General features: G+C 35.9%; 1 protein-coding gene across 2 annotated transcripts in view; it reads right to left on the bottom strand.

Moving 5' to 3' along the window:
* Positions 1 to 379: 379 nt before the first annotated feature.
* The window catches only part of LOC134205779 (speckle-type POZ protein-like), a 135,781-nt gene continuing 118,244 nt past the window's right edge, over positions 380 to 17,916 (bottom strand). For both annotated transcript variants that reach the window (XM_062681364.1, XM_062681363.1), the window contains one exon: positions 380 to 562. The gene's annotated coding sequence lies outside the window, so the exon portion shown is untranslated. The remainder of the gene's footprint in view (positions 563 to 17,916) is intronic.

The raw sequence follows: 17,916 nt of genomic DNA, 5'->3' as shown, positions 1-17,916 counted from the left end.
CTACTCCTTCTTGTCATCTTTGATTTAACCCAAACATACTCAAAGTTTTAATATTTTTTGGTAGTTATTATTTTTTGAATCAAAATTTGTAGACATTGCGATTAGAACTCCACCGCCAGACTTTTTTTTAGAGCCATAGGGATGACGTTGGCTTACATTACATAAGAAAGGTAGTGCTACCGCCTAAGAGCAATTTGGAATGAACACTAACGCTAAAAAGAAAAACACGGCAAATTTTCACTGTATTTATCAGCATACTAGCACCGCGCAAAGGGGGATCATATATTTCGTTGTGACCAGTATAAACTTTTACATAAACGCACGAATGAAGATGAACATCTGTTCTCTGTGGTGCCACTACGAACAATAAAGAACACTATTTTTCTTAAGAATTCATACTTGAGCTTAGTTTATTCAAAACTTATTAGGGAAATAACATTTTTATTATTTTATAAATGCACTTCTTGCGATCCTGAAATCCTGTATGTCGCAGTATATAAAATATCAAGATTATGAATTAATTGGCGTATCCTTGGAAATTATTGTTGGAAGATGAAGATACCTAGAAATAAAAATTCAAATATTGTTAAAATAATAAAGTGAACAAAAAACAAACCTAGAACAAAAATTGCAATTCACATTAGAGATTCTTATTTAAAGTCAATTTGCCAAAAGAACCCATAGTTTCTTAAGGTGGTTATACAACAAAGCCACAAATCAGCCATCTTGGAAACCACGTGCTTTTTCTAGTGATTTTTCAAGAGCACGAATTGAAAGAACAACAACGCCCATGGGGATCGCAACATCTGTAGATCGTTTGATTACTCATATTAAGCAATCGACTTTAATTTCAGCATTGTACAACAAATATTACGCTGGTTTTAAACTTTTGACAATAGGATTAGAAAAACGTGTGGTGAATTTGATATTCACCACATGGCTTGATTGTATAATCACCTTAAGCCTCTTGGATTTTAGTCAATTTGTACACTCAGAAATTAATTTATACTATATAGTTTAAAAGTCATTCTAAATGGCTATTCGCCTGGTTGACCCCAAATTCGTATTCCATCCAACAATACCGGGATAGTATAACTTTTAGAAAATGTTTTCTAGTATAAATAAGATTTATTACCATTTAGTTTATTTTGGATTTGGTTATGTTTTCTAGGTTATGTTTGTTGTTTTCATTTTTTCTTCTAATGATTGAAAAACAAAGACAAAAATTTTCAAAACGACTTATCTGCTTTTGTAAACAAGATTCAAACGACGGTTTGACGATCGATAGCTCTCCACGCAAACCAACACCATCAACAGGTAGCGGAAACCTTCACCTACCTTATGATGGTGTTGGTTTGCGGGAGAGCTATTAGATTCGTCAAATCGTCGTTTAAATCTTTTGTTTACAAAAGCAGATAAGTCGTTTTGAAAAATTTTGTCTTGAAACATAAGTAGAAAGGGAACCACAGTTTATATTTTTTTTTTATTAAAAATCATGCGATAATAAATGTTTGTCAATATCATGTGATCAATCTGAGCACCACCTGGAGATACGGAACCGGGCCTTAGTTGACTAGATAATAGATACATGTATGTGACTGGTCATATTCTTGTGTCACCGAAGATGCTTTCTCCTGCACCAGATAGCGTGTCATTTTACTGGGGCGAGACTTTTGTTTTCGGCTCAATGATCTGGAAATATATAAATAATTAGTTGTATATAAACATCCTCCTAAAATATATACTGGCTTACCAAAATAACATTTAACTTCCGATATAACCGGATCATATGACAGCAGGTTCTTTTGGTCCGATGATCCGTGTCGTAGCTGGCAGGTGTTGGATCGTCTTCTCGCGCGTTATGTGAATATGTTCCGCGCGTAAGCACGGATTCAGTACAGGAACCATCAACATGGTGGGAATTCCGTTGATGTTGTAGTTATCGTTCTTGAGGTCCTAGAGCATCAGTTTTGTTTTAAAATCGCCCAAATGGGCCAACGATCGCCCGTAAATCGAATGCTCTATTCTTTATGCAGGACACGGGGAATAATCAGAACACTCGCGACAGAAGTACCGGTATATTCGACTGAAATAAAATCACCGATGATATCCGCGAAATGTCACTCAAATGGACTTTGTTACAGACTTTCCATAATAACTAATTAGTTTTTGTGCATGCGGAATTTCACTGGAAAATAAATTAAAATTCAGCGGTAATCAAAGCGGTGACTTGGCAGGATTAATAAAGTGAATGGAGAAGAAATCCAAAGACATTATGCTAAGGAACAATATTTCCGCGTTATTCCGGCTTAGAATAAATTGAAATGCATCACAGTATACTCTTTATACTATGTAAGGTATAAAAGTCAAAAATAAATAAAATGATTTATTTCAAACCTTTCAAGGGTTTATTTTATTTCTGAGTGTACGATGCATTCTTTTCATTTTGAATATAGAACCAAAACAAGCATCTTTCCAGCAAGTCCGTATACTTTTATAGCACTATTCGAGTACTGTAAGTAAGAGTACCGACAAGTATTACACCCACTGTACCCACTATTTTGTATCCAGTTTTCCGCGAGCGATAATGGCCGCCAGCTTGCCTGGGGGCTAGTCTCTGATTTGACGTAATGAAATGAAAATGAACATGTTTAAAAAATTTCATTGGCCACCACTTTGTGTGGAGCCGTCCCATAGTACATCATTCGATAAATTGATAATTGACGCGTTCTATGCACTGTTTCTTGTATAGTCCAATCGTGTACAGAACAGCCCCCCTGAAACGGCTGTCATCTGCATACAATATGATTGAAGCCGAAAACTTGGTGCTAAATAGAAATACTACAATAAGAGATCGGCGAAGACGCCATCTTGTTTCCAATCGAACCGTCAAAAGCGGTTCCATTTCGACTTGTTTACTTTTTGCATCCATGAGAATCAAGCAAAAAGTTCAAGTGATGCCAGTATTATTTTCACGATTTCATGCATTTTCATACGTTGCCATGTCGACAGTTTTTCAGTCCGCCAGTCTCTGGTTATAGGGTGGCTAGTGCTAAACTTGGTGCTAGCTGTCAAGCTGTGGCTTTAAGCACGGAACACAGTGACGCATGCGACAATATCGCTCGAGGAGAGATTTAATTCGAATAAAAAATAAATAAACAGTATTTTTTTTTATTTTGGGCTCGATTTTAGGCTGTTGTTAAAAGTAAAAGCGCACCATCTAAAATATGTAATTTATTACAATTATCTCTATAGCTGAATCGTTCATTTCAGATACACATGTTTCGCTATAGTGCAAAAGTTATCAGCACTGTATTTGTCACAATAACAAATACCAAATTTGTCAAGCCTGTCTGATACCCATGTCGATATTTAAACAGTTTTGATAGATGTCAAAAGGAATTTGACAAATATTTGGCATTGTGGTAAAGAGTGGGCCTTCACGGATACAAATTTCATCCATTTGCTTCAAAAATATACATGTTTATTTCAAAATGGTAATATGTTTGAATCAAACATATTTATTTTAAAAACCAAATTAAATCCCTGTTTGTTTTATACATGCACTAGTGAGCAGCCCTCGCTCGCTGTTATAAAAGTAAAAAAATCGACTTCGGATCGCATCCGATCGGAAGTCAGCAGAGGATCAGGAGCAAGAGAAACATATGTTTTCTTGCTTCCAAGTTGATAATAAGGATGTTTTTCAGGTACAGAAAGGTAAGTAAATGAAATGTGAACGTTTGAATTGTGAAATCTGGTAGTCAAATGATACCAGAATATGAAAATTGGTAGAATTGATAAGAAAATATAATGAGTGGTCAAACCAAAACAATAATATCCATGTTTGCTTCAAACATTTAGCTAGTTGAAACAACTTGAGAAGCACATTTGATTCAAGTCTTCGATCGCTTCAAATGCAACAATATGTTTGATCCAAACATATTTATTTTTGATGCCAGAACAAACTGAATTTATGTTTGGATTTACCTAGAATATGTTTGTTTTAGCGTAGTTTTTGTCTGCGTGTTTAATTTCTAATGCACCGTTCTGTTAAAAACCCATTTTTTTTTCAAGTAGGAAAAAAAAATAAACCTGCAAACCAATTAACTGATTGATCAGCAGTGATTTATTTTTCCTCCAAATTTTAGAACACTATTCTCGTTGGAATCTCAAGCAAAATGAAACAAAAACGCTAGTATCTCCAGCAGTGTGCTGTTCATGTTTGAATTTTGTTTGAATAAATAAAATAATTATTTATTTTGCTGCTCAGAAATGCGGCGTAGCTGCAAAGTACATTGATCCGAATTCCGTAGTTAAAATAACGCGTTCAATCGCCAAAGCATACAACATTTGAATTTCGTGATTCAATCTGCAGAAAATAGAACAAAGCTGTGCAACAGTTTTGAGCTTTTGAATCTGAACTTAAATTAATCTAGGGCAGCTGCTGGGAGAATGCATGTTTCACATTCATATTAAAATTAAATGCAGCATATAATTTGAATCACTATTAACTTTAAATTAACTATAAATCGACAAAAATTCAAATGTTACACATTTACGACATGAGCAGTATGGTTAGGTTTCTCGTCAGCTAAAATGGTTCAGTTTAAAGCAAAATTTTATCCAATATCCGCTTATATCTTTCAAATGAGACGTGTGATACAAGCCAAAATCACATAATTTCATATATGAAAGTCTTATTTATGGGAAGGAAGTTTGAAATGGGCATCGGATGTCTATAAATAGCTAAGATTTTCAACTATCTGAAATGAAAATATTCTTCGTTTTGGACAGTGCAACATATTTTATACCCCCAAATATACACATTTTGGAAACCCCCTTTTAGTCTGTTCAAAAATGAATTTTCAATTTGCACAGGTCATTTGAGCTGAAAGCAAAGTCTTATCTTTCGATTGACATGCATCAATAAGAAGATTGTAGCAATTTAAATTTGCAATGTCAACATGAACTAATTGTGTTTGTTCTGAGATATTCAATGATGTAGGGTAAATGATATATTTTGGACATGTACATATTTTGGATAAGCCTGAGCTTCTTCGATCAATTTTAGATAATGTGTAGGAAAATTTTTATCGGAAGTATGATCATTGCATACTTTTACCTCAACTCTAGCGGCTCCTGATGAGAATTCACAAATCAACTATTATTTATCTTTAAAATTATCTAAAATGTAAAGCTTTCTACCAAAGTGCCTGCTAGACGCCAGTATGCAGGAGAACATGCATTATAGGACTCTTCGTAACATGCACCTGAAACACGTTTAAATTGGTTCAAACGGCAATCTCGAGGTCCTGCGGCCAAAGTTTAATTGTAATTGAGATACTAACATATTCCAATCGCTTAACATGAACTTGAGACGGATGAAAAAGGAGTGACCAAAATGAAGTACTGTTTTTATGCATCAGACATTTATTGGTCACCCCATGTACAGTACATGGATGAACCATTAATTGCCAACTTTCAGGCTGTTTTCAATGATATCGATTAGATTGCGCAACAATGGTAATTTCTGGTTTAATCTATGTCAGTTAAGCAAATAAATGCATTTAAATGAATGTGGATACGTGTAGGTAAGTCATACCATTGAGATCTGTAGGTGGCCATTTTTAAATTAGGAGATGATAATTGACAAAGTTGAAATATATTTATTTAATTTCTCTCAAAATTTGCTTCACCCAGTTAATGTGGTCATGTACAGCGCTAATAAGCGGCCAGCTCTGTTAGTGGAATGTCTAGAAATAATTTGATTAAAAACGGAAAGCAGTACGGGGTTGGACTTTTCTCATGCTGTGTATCTAGTGTGATATCACAAAATAAAATTTGAAATCAAAAAATTGCGTTTATTATGCAGTAGAAGGAAAGTCTAGCCCCGTACTGCTAACTGTTTTTAATAAAATTGCTCCTAAAGTTTTTGGGAAGAGTTTTAAAAAACTTCCCGTATGTTTCCCCGCGCAATTATTTTCAAATATTATCCTTCGACTTATTTTTCTTCGTGCAACCTTTATTCGCCAATAATGATAAATTCATAAGGATGATGATGATCGCTGCGATGACAAACGACACAAGACAAACGTCAAATAGATTGCACCTTACCAGAACATGTTAAATTGTGGCGGCTATCGAAATTATTTTTTTTGGTGATAATTTCGGCTGATTTTGATGATAATTATATTGTGGCAGCTATTACCGCACGTAGAATGCTGAATAAATGACGAAAACAGACCAATATAACTTAAGTTATTGAAATTTAAAATTTTCAGACCGAAAATCATTTTGCGATATATAAATACCCGCGCGAAATGTACGGTACAATATGAACGGAGCTTTAAATTTCAAGAACAGCACTAGCGCCACACCAACAAACGGTGGCTTCAAGAACTAGTGCTTGTTTCACGGGGTTGGTACAGAAGCCCAAACTCATTCGATGATAAAACTTTTTTCTAGTTGGTGCTCGAAGGGTTTGTAACATACAAACTATATTCAGCCTCCGATAGCTATATTTCCTATTAGGTAAATAAATCATTTAAAATAAAGACCGGAAATACAACAAAAAATGTTCCAGGTCGGCAGTTGTTGGCTCCCTTAATCTTCTTCTTCTTCTTCTTATTGCTTAGTGTTTCTCGCAGTCTCGCAGCTTAGTGTTCATTAAGCACTTCCTCAGTTATTAACTGCAAGGTTTCTAAGCCAGGTTACCATTTTTTGCATTCGTATATCATGAGCAGGGAATCAATATTCGGGCAACGCCTAACAATATACTCTTTGTCATCAACAGAATCATTTGCCTTGCATCATGCTCTTATATTTCCGAGAATACGATGCTAATTTTGTAATCATTGTTCGATTCTCGAATATTTCCATAAAAGCAGAAACTATGATAGCATAAAACCAAAATTTGCTCTAGAAATAATGCAAAATAACGGGTTGAAAAGTTAGCAACAAGATTGTCTTCTTTTTTGTTGCTGACAATTTTTTTCGGATCTTTGTCATTGTTATCTCCGACAAAAACTCGCTTTTGTCGCTTGTTTCGCACGCGCATTCCAGAAAAAATGATTCCCTGATCATGAGGCTAACACGATGATACTTTTATGCCCAGGGAAGTCGAGACAATTTCCGATCCAAAAATTGCCTAGACCGGCACCGGGAATCAAACCCAGCCACCCTCAGCATGGTCTTGCTTGTAGCCGCGCGTCTTACCGCACGGCTAAGGAGGGCCCCTAATACTTCCATGGAACTCTGGCAAAAAATTAAAATCATATTATCCTGTTTAAAAATAATATTGAAACTAAATTACCTAATATGTTTGAATATTTTCATAGAAAACCATTCGAATTGGAAAAAGAAAAACTATTTTATTCAAAATATTACGATATTTAAAATTTAAAAAAAATCTCTTGTTGAATCAACCATATTATTTTCATTGATCAAAGCTTACAAAAAAACATTTTTCTATTATTGGTAAGCTTCCTAAGCTCGTACAAAACTTCTTCTTTCTTATTTCTTCCTTCTTTCTGAGGCTTACCAGATGATTTTTTTCTGAAAGGAGGACATTTGGTTCTACGGGTGGTTAAAAGGAGGACATATGAAATAGTATGATTTTTACTGTATGTACTCAACATTATATTTTCATTTTCCCATTTCTTACAATATTTGTCTGATTTTCTGAAAGCATTCTACAATAGCGGTATACATTACCCAACTTTTTTCATGTCGAATGCTGATTGAAAACAAAACTGAACAAAATATCGATATATTTTTGAGCAACGCAAGGACCATTCTTTGACCCTACTAACTGAAACTCAGTGGAGACGAGCCAGCCTCGGGCTGAAAGTCTCCTAAACAAAGACAAAAAAAAAAAAAAAGAAACTGAAACTCGGGAATGGAAGTGGGGCTAGGTCAGCAACACCTGTATCTGTAAATATATTTTGGATTGTCATCCCCCATACACGCAGTCAAGCATGTCTGTCAAACATTGACTTCGCCCCCATTAAAATAGCCAAGATGGTGCAACATTTGACCATGTTTAGAGCTGTTCCTCCGGAAGTCCGGAAGCTCCTGAACATCAATAAAAGTGTTTTTTTTTTATTTGTCCTAGAAAGCTACCTTTTCTTAACCATTGGTACAGAAATCTAAAAGCTAGATCAGAGCCTGTAAAGTGACTAGAAATTAGCTCCGGAAGGTCACCAAGTGTCCCTCCGAAAGATGTAAATAACCTGGATAAAGACGTAAGTCTCTAGGACGAATTCAAAAGCTTTAATGGACGAAAAAATTAGTCAAAGCATGGTGCTGTACTGGGTTTGCTTTTACAATGCTGCAGAGATCGATTTCAATATAATCTAACTAATGTACAATTGCAATGAATCGCCTGCTTTGAGCGTAATTACAGCGGCACACTAGGAGTTATCTTTCTGAAATCAGTATGGCGAAAGGCATCTAAGGTTCGATTTCTCAAAATTAAGCACCTTCATCGAAAAAATATTTGGTAGGCGTAGTAGCGGACATCTTCCTACATAACCGGTACCAATTAGTTTTTCATGAAAAGTTTCTAATTTTGAGAAAACCCGCGTTAGATGTCTTTCGCCATACAAATTTCTTGCGGTTAACTTACGCTGGCTATTTGCGCATATACGATAGCGCCTGGAAGTGGAAGCGGCGAGTAGCAAATCAGCCACTGCCAATAATTCATTGGAACCATTCAGACGACCAATTGGAGTAACGGCTAAGCTAAAATTTACTTCGAAACTCCGTGGATTGTCGTTTTGTTTCATTTTTAAACTCATCAAAACGAAACAAAATAATAAAAATAATAAACTCTGTGAAATTCTGGCGAATTTCGTTTCAATTCACCTCAATTTTTGCCTTTCTCGTGCAACAAAGTTGTACCGAAAGGCTATCATTTCACTACGAACGAAAACGAACTTTTTACAAAAGCCTCGGAGACCCATAGTATTATATACCAATCAACTCAGCTTGGCGAGCTGAGCAAATGTCTGTCTGTCCGTGCGTATGTATGTGTGTGTGTAAGTGTTTGGTATGTGTGTGTACAGAAGCAAATAAAAATATTAGACAACTTTTTATAGCAATCATCAACCAATTTCTCGCAACAAGTTTCATTCCACAGTGGGCAAAGCTTAGTTGATCACTATTGAATTTGATAACGATCGGCCGTTGCGTTTAAAAGTTTAAGTTGGGTTTTTTTATTCACTTAAATAAAGAAAAAAAACCTCAAGTTTTTAGCAATCTTGCTGTCCTGAAATAAATGTCTCGACAATGCAACTGAGCAATCCATTGACTTGTAGGACATGGTTTTCAGAATGCCTCAAGCATCTAAAGTAGGATAGATGCGTTCACTCTGAAGATTGTTAATGTCTTGCAAAATGTCGTGACCATCACCAGATGATCAGATATGAAAACAAAAACCACCACGCTTTTAAACGATGTTCTTTACTGACAATCACTGCAAGCGCTTCGTGACATGTAGAAGCTGACACGTGAGTACCTTCGGTAAGCGTGACACCCAGATTGACAACCACAAGCTGAGAGCCATAAAGAGCATCAGGTCGGTCAGCTGTCAAAAGTGCAGGTGAGCACCGTTATTGATTGATTTTGTTGTCGTTTGATTGGACTGACGTCGTTTTTAATTGATAAATTGGATAAATCAATAGTTAAATTAAGGGCTCATTCACAAATTACATAACGCTAAAATGGACCTGGGGGCTGAAAGCCCCCACCCACCCTCTCGTAACGTATTTTGTATGGGAGGGTTCTGAAATTTGTATGGGCCGTATTTGTGAATGGCTCTAACTAAGTTTTTACGAATTTGATCCAGAATATCTTTTGAAAAAGGCCAAATTTTTTTTATTGTTTTTTCAAATGGATACAAACAAAAAACGACGCATCCTACAAAAAAATGTTATATGGGTGACTATCGCAAAATCAGTCAAAGTTTCTAATAAAGATATCGGAAACAATTCAAATTGAGCCCTACACTGAAAAAATCAGTTTCAAAAATTAAAACTCGATTTGCGAAAAAACGCTTTTTTTGATTTGTATGAAATTGTGTCTCAAGATAGGTGATTATGTTCCCTACCAACCGTCCATACATCGCAAACTTGGCACTTTGAAGGAAAAAAGTTTTCTAACAAAAAAATTTTCTTGTCGAAATTATTTTCAGTGTATTTTTATCCGTTGCGATTAGTTACGACCTAAATATTGCACTCTGCTTGACTGTACAGGAATATTTTAATATATGTATGTATATGTTAAATCCACTGACACTCCTTGACACTGAAAAAAAATCAATTCCGACAAGAAAAATTTTATGTTAGAAAAACTTTTTCCCTTAAAAGTGTCAAGCTTGCGATGTATGGACGGTTGGTAGGGAACATAATCACCTTTCTTGAGACACAATTTCATACAAATCAAAAAAAGCGTTTTTTCGCAAATCGAGTTTTAATTTTTAAATCTAATTTTTTTCAGTGTAGGGCTCAATTTGAATTGTTTCCGATATCTTTATTAGAAACTTTGACTGATTTTGCGATAGTCACCCATACAACAATTTTTTGTAGGATGCGTCGTTTTTTAATTGTATCCATTTGAAAAAATCAATAAAAAAAAATTGGCCTTTTTCAAAAGATAGTCTGGATCAAATTTGGAAAAACTATGCATGTACTTTTCTTTTAACAGCACCTCTTAAAATATTGCACAAAAAGTCAATATAAACAATAAGAACACTTAAATGTTCCCAAAAGTTCTATTTTGGCTTCATGCATTTTTATCACAGCAAAAATCCATTAATTCCGCTGTCCATTGCTGTCGAGCGTTGATTTCGAACCAAACACCGCATAGGTCAAGTGATCATCACGATAGTCAAGATGACATGGATATGACAACCACAACATCAGGAAAGTTTTCCTATCATTCATGCTGGTGATCACAGGCGCAGAAGAAGTGAAGACATGGTGAGTGACCAAGCGCTAGTTGCTAAAATGTCACTTTCATGGTGATCGTTACACCAAGCATGTGAGATCCACATTGAGCATCACAATTGAGTACTTGACACATGACCTGGATTTTGGTATTGTCACGCTTTGCGTGACTTGTACGGTGATACTTTGCAGCACTGATTGTTATGCGGCAGCCGTTTGTGAAACATAATAAATGAGGTCCTTTCGTCAAAAGGAGGACATTTTTGGCTCAACGGAGGACGGGAGGACATTATCTGAAAATGACATGTCCTCCCAAAGGACACCATCTGGTAAGCCTATACTTATTTCTTCTTATTTTTTTCTTCCTCCTTCTCCCCTCTCCCTTCTTCCTTCAATTTTTCCTTCTTTCTTTGTTCTTCTACCTCTTTCCTTCTTTCTTTGTTCTTCTTTCTCTTTCCTTCTTTCTTCTTTCTTATTTCAAGTTTTTCTTCCTTTCTCCTTTTCGCTGATTTCTTCCTTCTTCTACTCCACAACTCATTTCTCGTTTGTCACTTCTCACTGCTTTCCACTACAAAGATTTCTTACCTCTCATTAATCACTACTTACTTCTCACTTAACACACTTAATAAGGAAACGTATTTCAACTGTTCGGTCAAATGGCATTCGACCAAACGACATTCGGCCAACCGGCATTCGGCCAAATGACCCTAAACCGTTGAAACAACAATCATTCTTATTACCGCCAAAAGCAATGAGAAATTCTGTTTGATTTTATGTTCATGTTTTTTTAAATAGTTTTTTCTGCGTGTAGTAGACCTTTCCAAAGGCATCTAGGGCTGTTCAAAAAGTTTATGTGCGGCATTTCCTTAAGAAATGGTAGTAGCGTCACTATTGAATAAACCGAGTTTTACAATCTTTCGATTGTCAGCGTCCTTACTCACGGCATTCCAGGGGAAAACTGAGCAAGAAACACAAAGCACCTTTTAGATCAATAAAATAATTTTGAAATCGATCAACGGGCTGCTGAGATATAGCGATTAAAATTTTAGGTTTCCTTTTTCTCGAAGAAGTTCATACTTAGGGTTAGAGGCGTTAAAACATGTTTTTTTTTTGAAAAATTGACTTTAAATAAGACAAAGAAAAGATTTAGGGAATAACATTTTATGTCGGAAAAGATCAAATTGCAGATACATGCATAATGCCAAGTTTCGACAGTGCAAGTGAATTGATTATCTCGGTTGAATTCAATTAACTTTCCAAAAGTTGAACGTCATCAGCTTTCTGTTATTGAAGTGTGTTGAACAAATGTGTTTAGACGTCTAATTTGCGTATTAGTCAAGCAACTTACTCAATTCACTTGCCTTATCTAAATTTGGCATGAGAGCGAAAATAGGAATGTCTCCCTTTGGATTCAACACTGCTAAAAAAGTTTACACACAGGACTTTGAAGAATGCTCTTTTGAATATAAAGTACACCCGATTCTGTTTTTACACGGATTTTTTTTACACGGCCGTGTAAAAAAAATCACATACAAAATTTTTGCAAAGTTGCTCCATTTTGCATGATTTGTCGAAAAATCAAAAAACTTTTTTTACACGGATTTTCAAATTTTGAACTTAAAACTTTTTTTACGCGGAACGCATCCCCCGTGTAAAAAAAGAATCGGGTGTATTCAAATATGACTTCATAGTGCGCTCTTTCGTGGGAGAATGCACAATTATGACTAACTTTTATTCACAAATGATTAAGTTTTACCATGGAATGGAGGCACCATATTTGACGCAATTAAGAAAATTTTAACAAGAATCATTATTTCAAAAATAATTGCAAAATGGATTCGTTCAATATTCTGCATAACGAGCTTTCTACTACAGGCATACCTTGATAGAACGTACCCTCGATAGTGCGTACCCTCGATTGTACGTACATTTTACCTCGATAGATACGTAATACTTTCACAACAGATTTAAACACCATCGTGAGCTTATAACGAATTTAGTAACAAAACTTCGAAAAAGCAGCGTTTCATGAATGTTTGCCAGTCTTACGTAACACATATTATACTATCATTTTAAACAATTGAAGGAACATCTTAGGGTGCGGCCAGAGTAGACGCGAAATGCGATGCGAAGCGATTTGACAGCTCCTTATTTTTGATTGTTATTCCCTTGCGTGCAATCTTCGCGCAGCGTCGCGTAGACGCGTCTACTCTGAGAGCAGGGATGCCAGATGATATTATCAAATGTCTTCACAGTCGTTTAAAAATGTCTTCAAATGTCTTCAATATTAAAATTATGATTATTGTCAAAAAGAAACTTCGGGCGAGAGGTGAGCCAGCCAAGGGCTGAAAACCTCTTTAATAAAGACGATAATAATAATAAGAAACTTCCAAATCCAATTGGTTTGTAAATTTAATCATCTCCTTGTTTATGTATATGTGTATAACGAGTTTCCACTGAATTTTCTACTAAGTATTTGGTTAAAACTCCACTGGATTTTTTAACTGAATTTCCAGGTGGGATTCTTCCAAATTTCGTTTTAAAGAATATCCTGTAGAGATTCAAAACTTATTGTGAAATACTTGAAGAAACATCCAGAGAATTTTCTGAATTAACTTACGGATAAAATTGTGGAGCGATTTCTGGATAAATTCCTGATGGAGCTTCTTTCTACTTTTACTAATTTCTTCTTGATGGTGCTCAATGAAGAAATTTCCCGAGGAATTCCTTTTGGAACGGAGAAATTGGAGGATTTTCAGGAAGGACTTTCCGGAGGTTTTTTTTTACTTTATTTGAGTGCTTTTCTTAACTGTTAGAGTCCATCACTGAAAAATTCCGAAGGGATTTTCTGGATAAATTCCTGAAGGATTTTCCTGATGAATTTCTGAAGGATATTACTGAAAGAATTTCCGGTAGTATTCCTGAAGAAACTTCCGGAAGAATTCTTGGAGGTAGTTCTGGATGAATTCTTGGAGAAGCTTCTTGAGGTATTAGTGTATAAGTTTCCGAAAAGAATTCTGGAGAAAATACCAGATAAATTCCATAGCATACTTCCGGAGTCATTCTTGGATAATCTTTCGGCAACATTCTTGGGAACTTTCGGAAGAATTTCTGGAAGACTTGCTGGAGGAATTCGTGAAGGAACTACCGGAGGAGTTCTGGAGGATGTACTTTGGCAGGAATTTCTGGACGAATTTACGGAGGAGCTCCTAGAAAAAATTGCAAAGGAATTCCTGGAGGATTTTTCGGAGAAATCCCTGAAACTTCCGGACAAATTCCTGGAGGAACTACAGAAAGAATAGAAGAACAATTTTTTGGAGAAATTCATAGAGGAATTCTCTGAGAAAATACTGGAAGAATGCCCAAAGATATTTCTAGAAGAATTGCCAAGGAATTTGAGGAAGAATTTAACGAAAGAGTGTAACAAGTTTCTTATGAATTTTATACTGAGTCTTTTATTAAAATTCCACCGCTTTTTTTGTGGAACTTCTCTGAATTTCTTTTAAGAAGATTTTTCTGTCGAAATTTACCATGGAAATTCTGTGAAATATACATTTGACAGAAGAACAATTTAAATTTTTTTTCGACATTCGGAAGAATTTTCTATGGAAATTAATTGAGACAAATTTCTTGTGGAAATTAAAAGAGATTTATTGTGGGAGTTCAGAAAAACTTGTGGAAATTAGGCAGAACTTCCCGTTTAAATTTATAAGGATTTACTTCATTTTTTCACGGAAATTATTAATTAACTATACACACTTAAAATAAATCGCAGATTTCTGTGAAATTTCACTGGATTCTCAACAGCAAAACTGTTCGGCAAATAATTTACAGATTTTTGGTGGGTTTGACAGTTGAACAACGGAAAATACCGCAGAAAATCGGTGAAATAATTACTGAACAAATCTGCTGTTGAGATTTCGGTGAATTGAAGCAAAATTCACCGAAATCTGTGAAATGATTTAAGTGTGTACTGAATTTAGACAAGAAATTTCCCATAATTTTTTTCGGAAATTCTCCTTATTTTGCACGAAAAAATCTTTTTAATTTTCATTGAAAATTCTGTTAAAAAATCCACGGAAAATTCTAAGAGTTTCCCGACGGATATTCAGAGGAATGTCACATGGAAATGCCGAAAAGATCAGATGAATTCAAAAGGAATTTAAAAAAAAAATCTGGTTCTAGCTCAACGGTTGAATAAATTAAAACCGTTTTTGCCGTAAATTAGATCGGTGATTATGTTCCGATATAATGATCGAAATACCTTTTTACAGACACGTCAAAAACGCTGCCACCGCTAAAGAAAATTCAAACTAATGCTACTATTCACAGTTTTTTTATGTGCGTATGAAGTCTAAAATGCATTGCAGCTATTAATCGGCTAGTGTGAATGTTTTTGTACTAGATTTTTTTAAATGTTATTAACATTTTAAGCCCGAGACAAACACTATTATAACTTTTGAAATATTTACATAATTTGCATATTGAAGTCGCAGAATTTATAAGTAAATAATAAAATTGTATTTTCTATTCGCTGGCTTATTGATTGTCTTCAAGTGTCTTCAAATAAGTAGATAAGTCTTCAAATATTTTGAAAAGTCTTCAAAATGTCTTCACGAAATAAATGTCTTCACAGAGATTCAAATGTCTTCAAATTGAAGCCATGTCTTCAAATCTGGCATCCCTGTCTGAGAGGCACCTTAAACAGCTGAGCGATGCGGAGCGCGTCCAAGCCCTCATAAAGCAGAATACATATCAGCAACAGCAAGAGGAATTCTCGCTTAACTTTTCAAAAGGACCTAAGTAACATTTTTTTCATGTAATTTGAATGCAGCAAACAATAGCTTTCATGTTGTTCTGTTGATTGCGTTATTAAAATTAATTCATGAGAAAAATGTTACTTAGGTCCTTTTGAAAAGTTAAGCGAGAATTCTTTTGTCTTGGACGCGTTCGCACACGCACTCGCGTGAGTATGTCCCGGCAGTGGCGCCGGGAGTGGGTGGGACAAGTAGGACATGTCCTACGCATGAAAATATCTGGGTAGGACAGTCGAAGCATTGTCCTGCCCATGATTATGGTAAAAACATACCAATGGATACTTGAAAGATAAAATTCTATCAATACTGTTTCAATTTCTGATTCTAAAAAATATCATTAAAAAGTTTCAAAGTGAATCAGAGGCTTGAAAGCTTATCAGAAGTTAAACTGACAATCGTAGAAGCACAGACAAACAGACGTAACAGTTTGAACATTTTTCAAAAAAATCCATCGTCCAACTTCTCTACCACCATCTTGCGAGCATGTTGCATGAAACAATGTTTCGTATGACATTGTCACCAGAAGGCGCTATATCCCCTATTTATATCCACCCAAAAGTAAATTCCACTATCCGTAAAAATCAGATCACGCACTTAAACATATTTATTTATCATGATCTGATGAGTCAAGACCAACGCACTGCCAGTGCACTGGATGTCCTGGATCATATGTTTCGAATCAAAACAAACACGAATTCGACATTAGAAAGCAGATAGACACTACAAGCACCTACAAGCACAGAGAACAGACATGCAGGCTCGAACAAAATTTCTTGCAAAACATGTGTAAACAAACTATCCGAACCGCAACGCTAAAGGTAGCCTTACACCTCGGGAAAATTGTCCGCCGGAATTTGGTCCCCGTGTATTTTAAAGGGGGCCGGAATTTTTATTTTCCGTGCCCAAATTCCGAAAACATCGCATATGCAAAAATACATGGGGAAAAAATCCGCGGACCAAATTCCCGAGGTGTGAGGCTACCTTTACACCTCGGGAATTTGGTCCGCGGATTTTTTCCCCATGCATTTTTGCATATGCGATGTTTTCGGGATTTGGGCACGGAAAATCAAAATCCCGGCCCCATTTAAAATGCACGGGGACCAAAATCCGGAGGAAAATTTTCCCGAGGTGTAAAGGCTGCCTTAACGACCGTCGACATTGCAACACACAATCTCATTTTGACAACACGATGGCACTGCTATGCTCTTGCATGCATAAGGACACTAGCGCACAGTGGCATTTTTTGATGACGCTAGCGCTGATTATGCGCGGGATAACGGCGACATTCCAAAGTTATTTCAAAATGAACAGTAAAAACACAGACAAACAGACATAACACATTGAACATTCACTCATCAAATTCATCGTCGTTCAAACACTAACGACATCTGTTGATTTTAGTTAGTTGGGCAAACCACGAACCAGATGGCGGTAGTGTGCTAACGACAAACACGAGTAAATCCGATGCGCGCGCCACGAGTGGTCGATTGGCCAACTAGTGATTATTTGAATTGACCAGTAAATCAGTGAACGATGGATATTTGTCGAGTGTTATGTCTGTTTGTCTGTGGTAAAAAGTTATGACAACATAGCGAGTGCAGCTTCAACGTCTGTTCTCTGTGCTACAAGGTGTACCGTGACCTGCCCTAATTCCGCGCATCGCCTAATACCGTGGTTTTCATAAAAAATCAGAACCTGGCCATCATGGGACATCACATTATTTTGTGAAATGTTCCAACATAATATGTTTGCACATTTCACCAAATAATACGATGTCCATGATAGCCAGGTTCTGATTTTTGATGAAAACCACGGTATTAGGCGATGCGCGGAATTAGGGCAGGTCACGGTACTACATGTTATGTAATTATACTGTAAATGCGCCTCCTCAATTACTTTTACGCTTTTTAGTGTAAGACAATCCTTTCTCCGAATATTGATAAGTCAACTCTAGCAGCACAATTTAGGTCAATTTGGTTGCAGCAAGTCTCAATGAATGGAATCAGTCCTATGTGAGTCATATGACAAGTGTGTTCCTCGGGAACTATATATGTTGAGCAAATGTTTGAGATTACATAGCAATGTTGCCCAAGATTTCAGTTAGTAATTTAGTATACTATGTTTCCTCATTCCACTGTATATTTTATGCTCGA

This window comes from Armigeres subalbatus, chromosome 1 (assembly GCF_024139115.2).
Source record: "Armigeres subalbatus isolate Guangzhou_Male chromosome 1, GZ_Asu_2, whole genome shotgun sequence".
NCBI classification, from domain to species: Eukaryota; Metazoa; Arthropoda; class Insecta; order Diptera; family Culicidae; genus Armigeres; species Armigeres subalbatus.
This window is presented reverse-complemented; position numbering and strand designations above follow the sequence as displayed.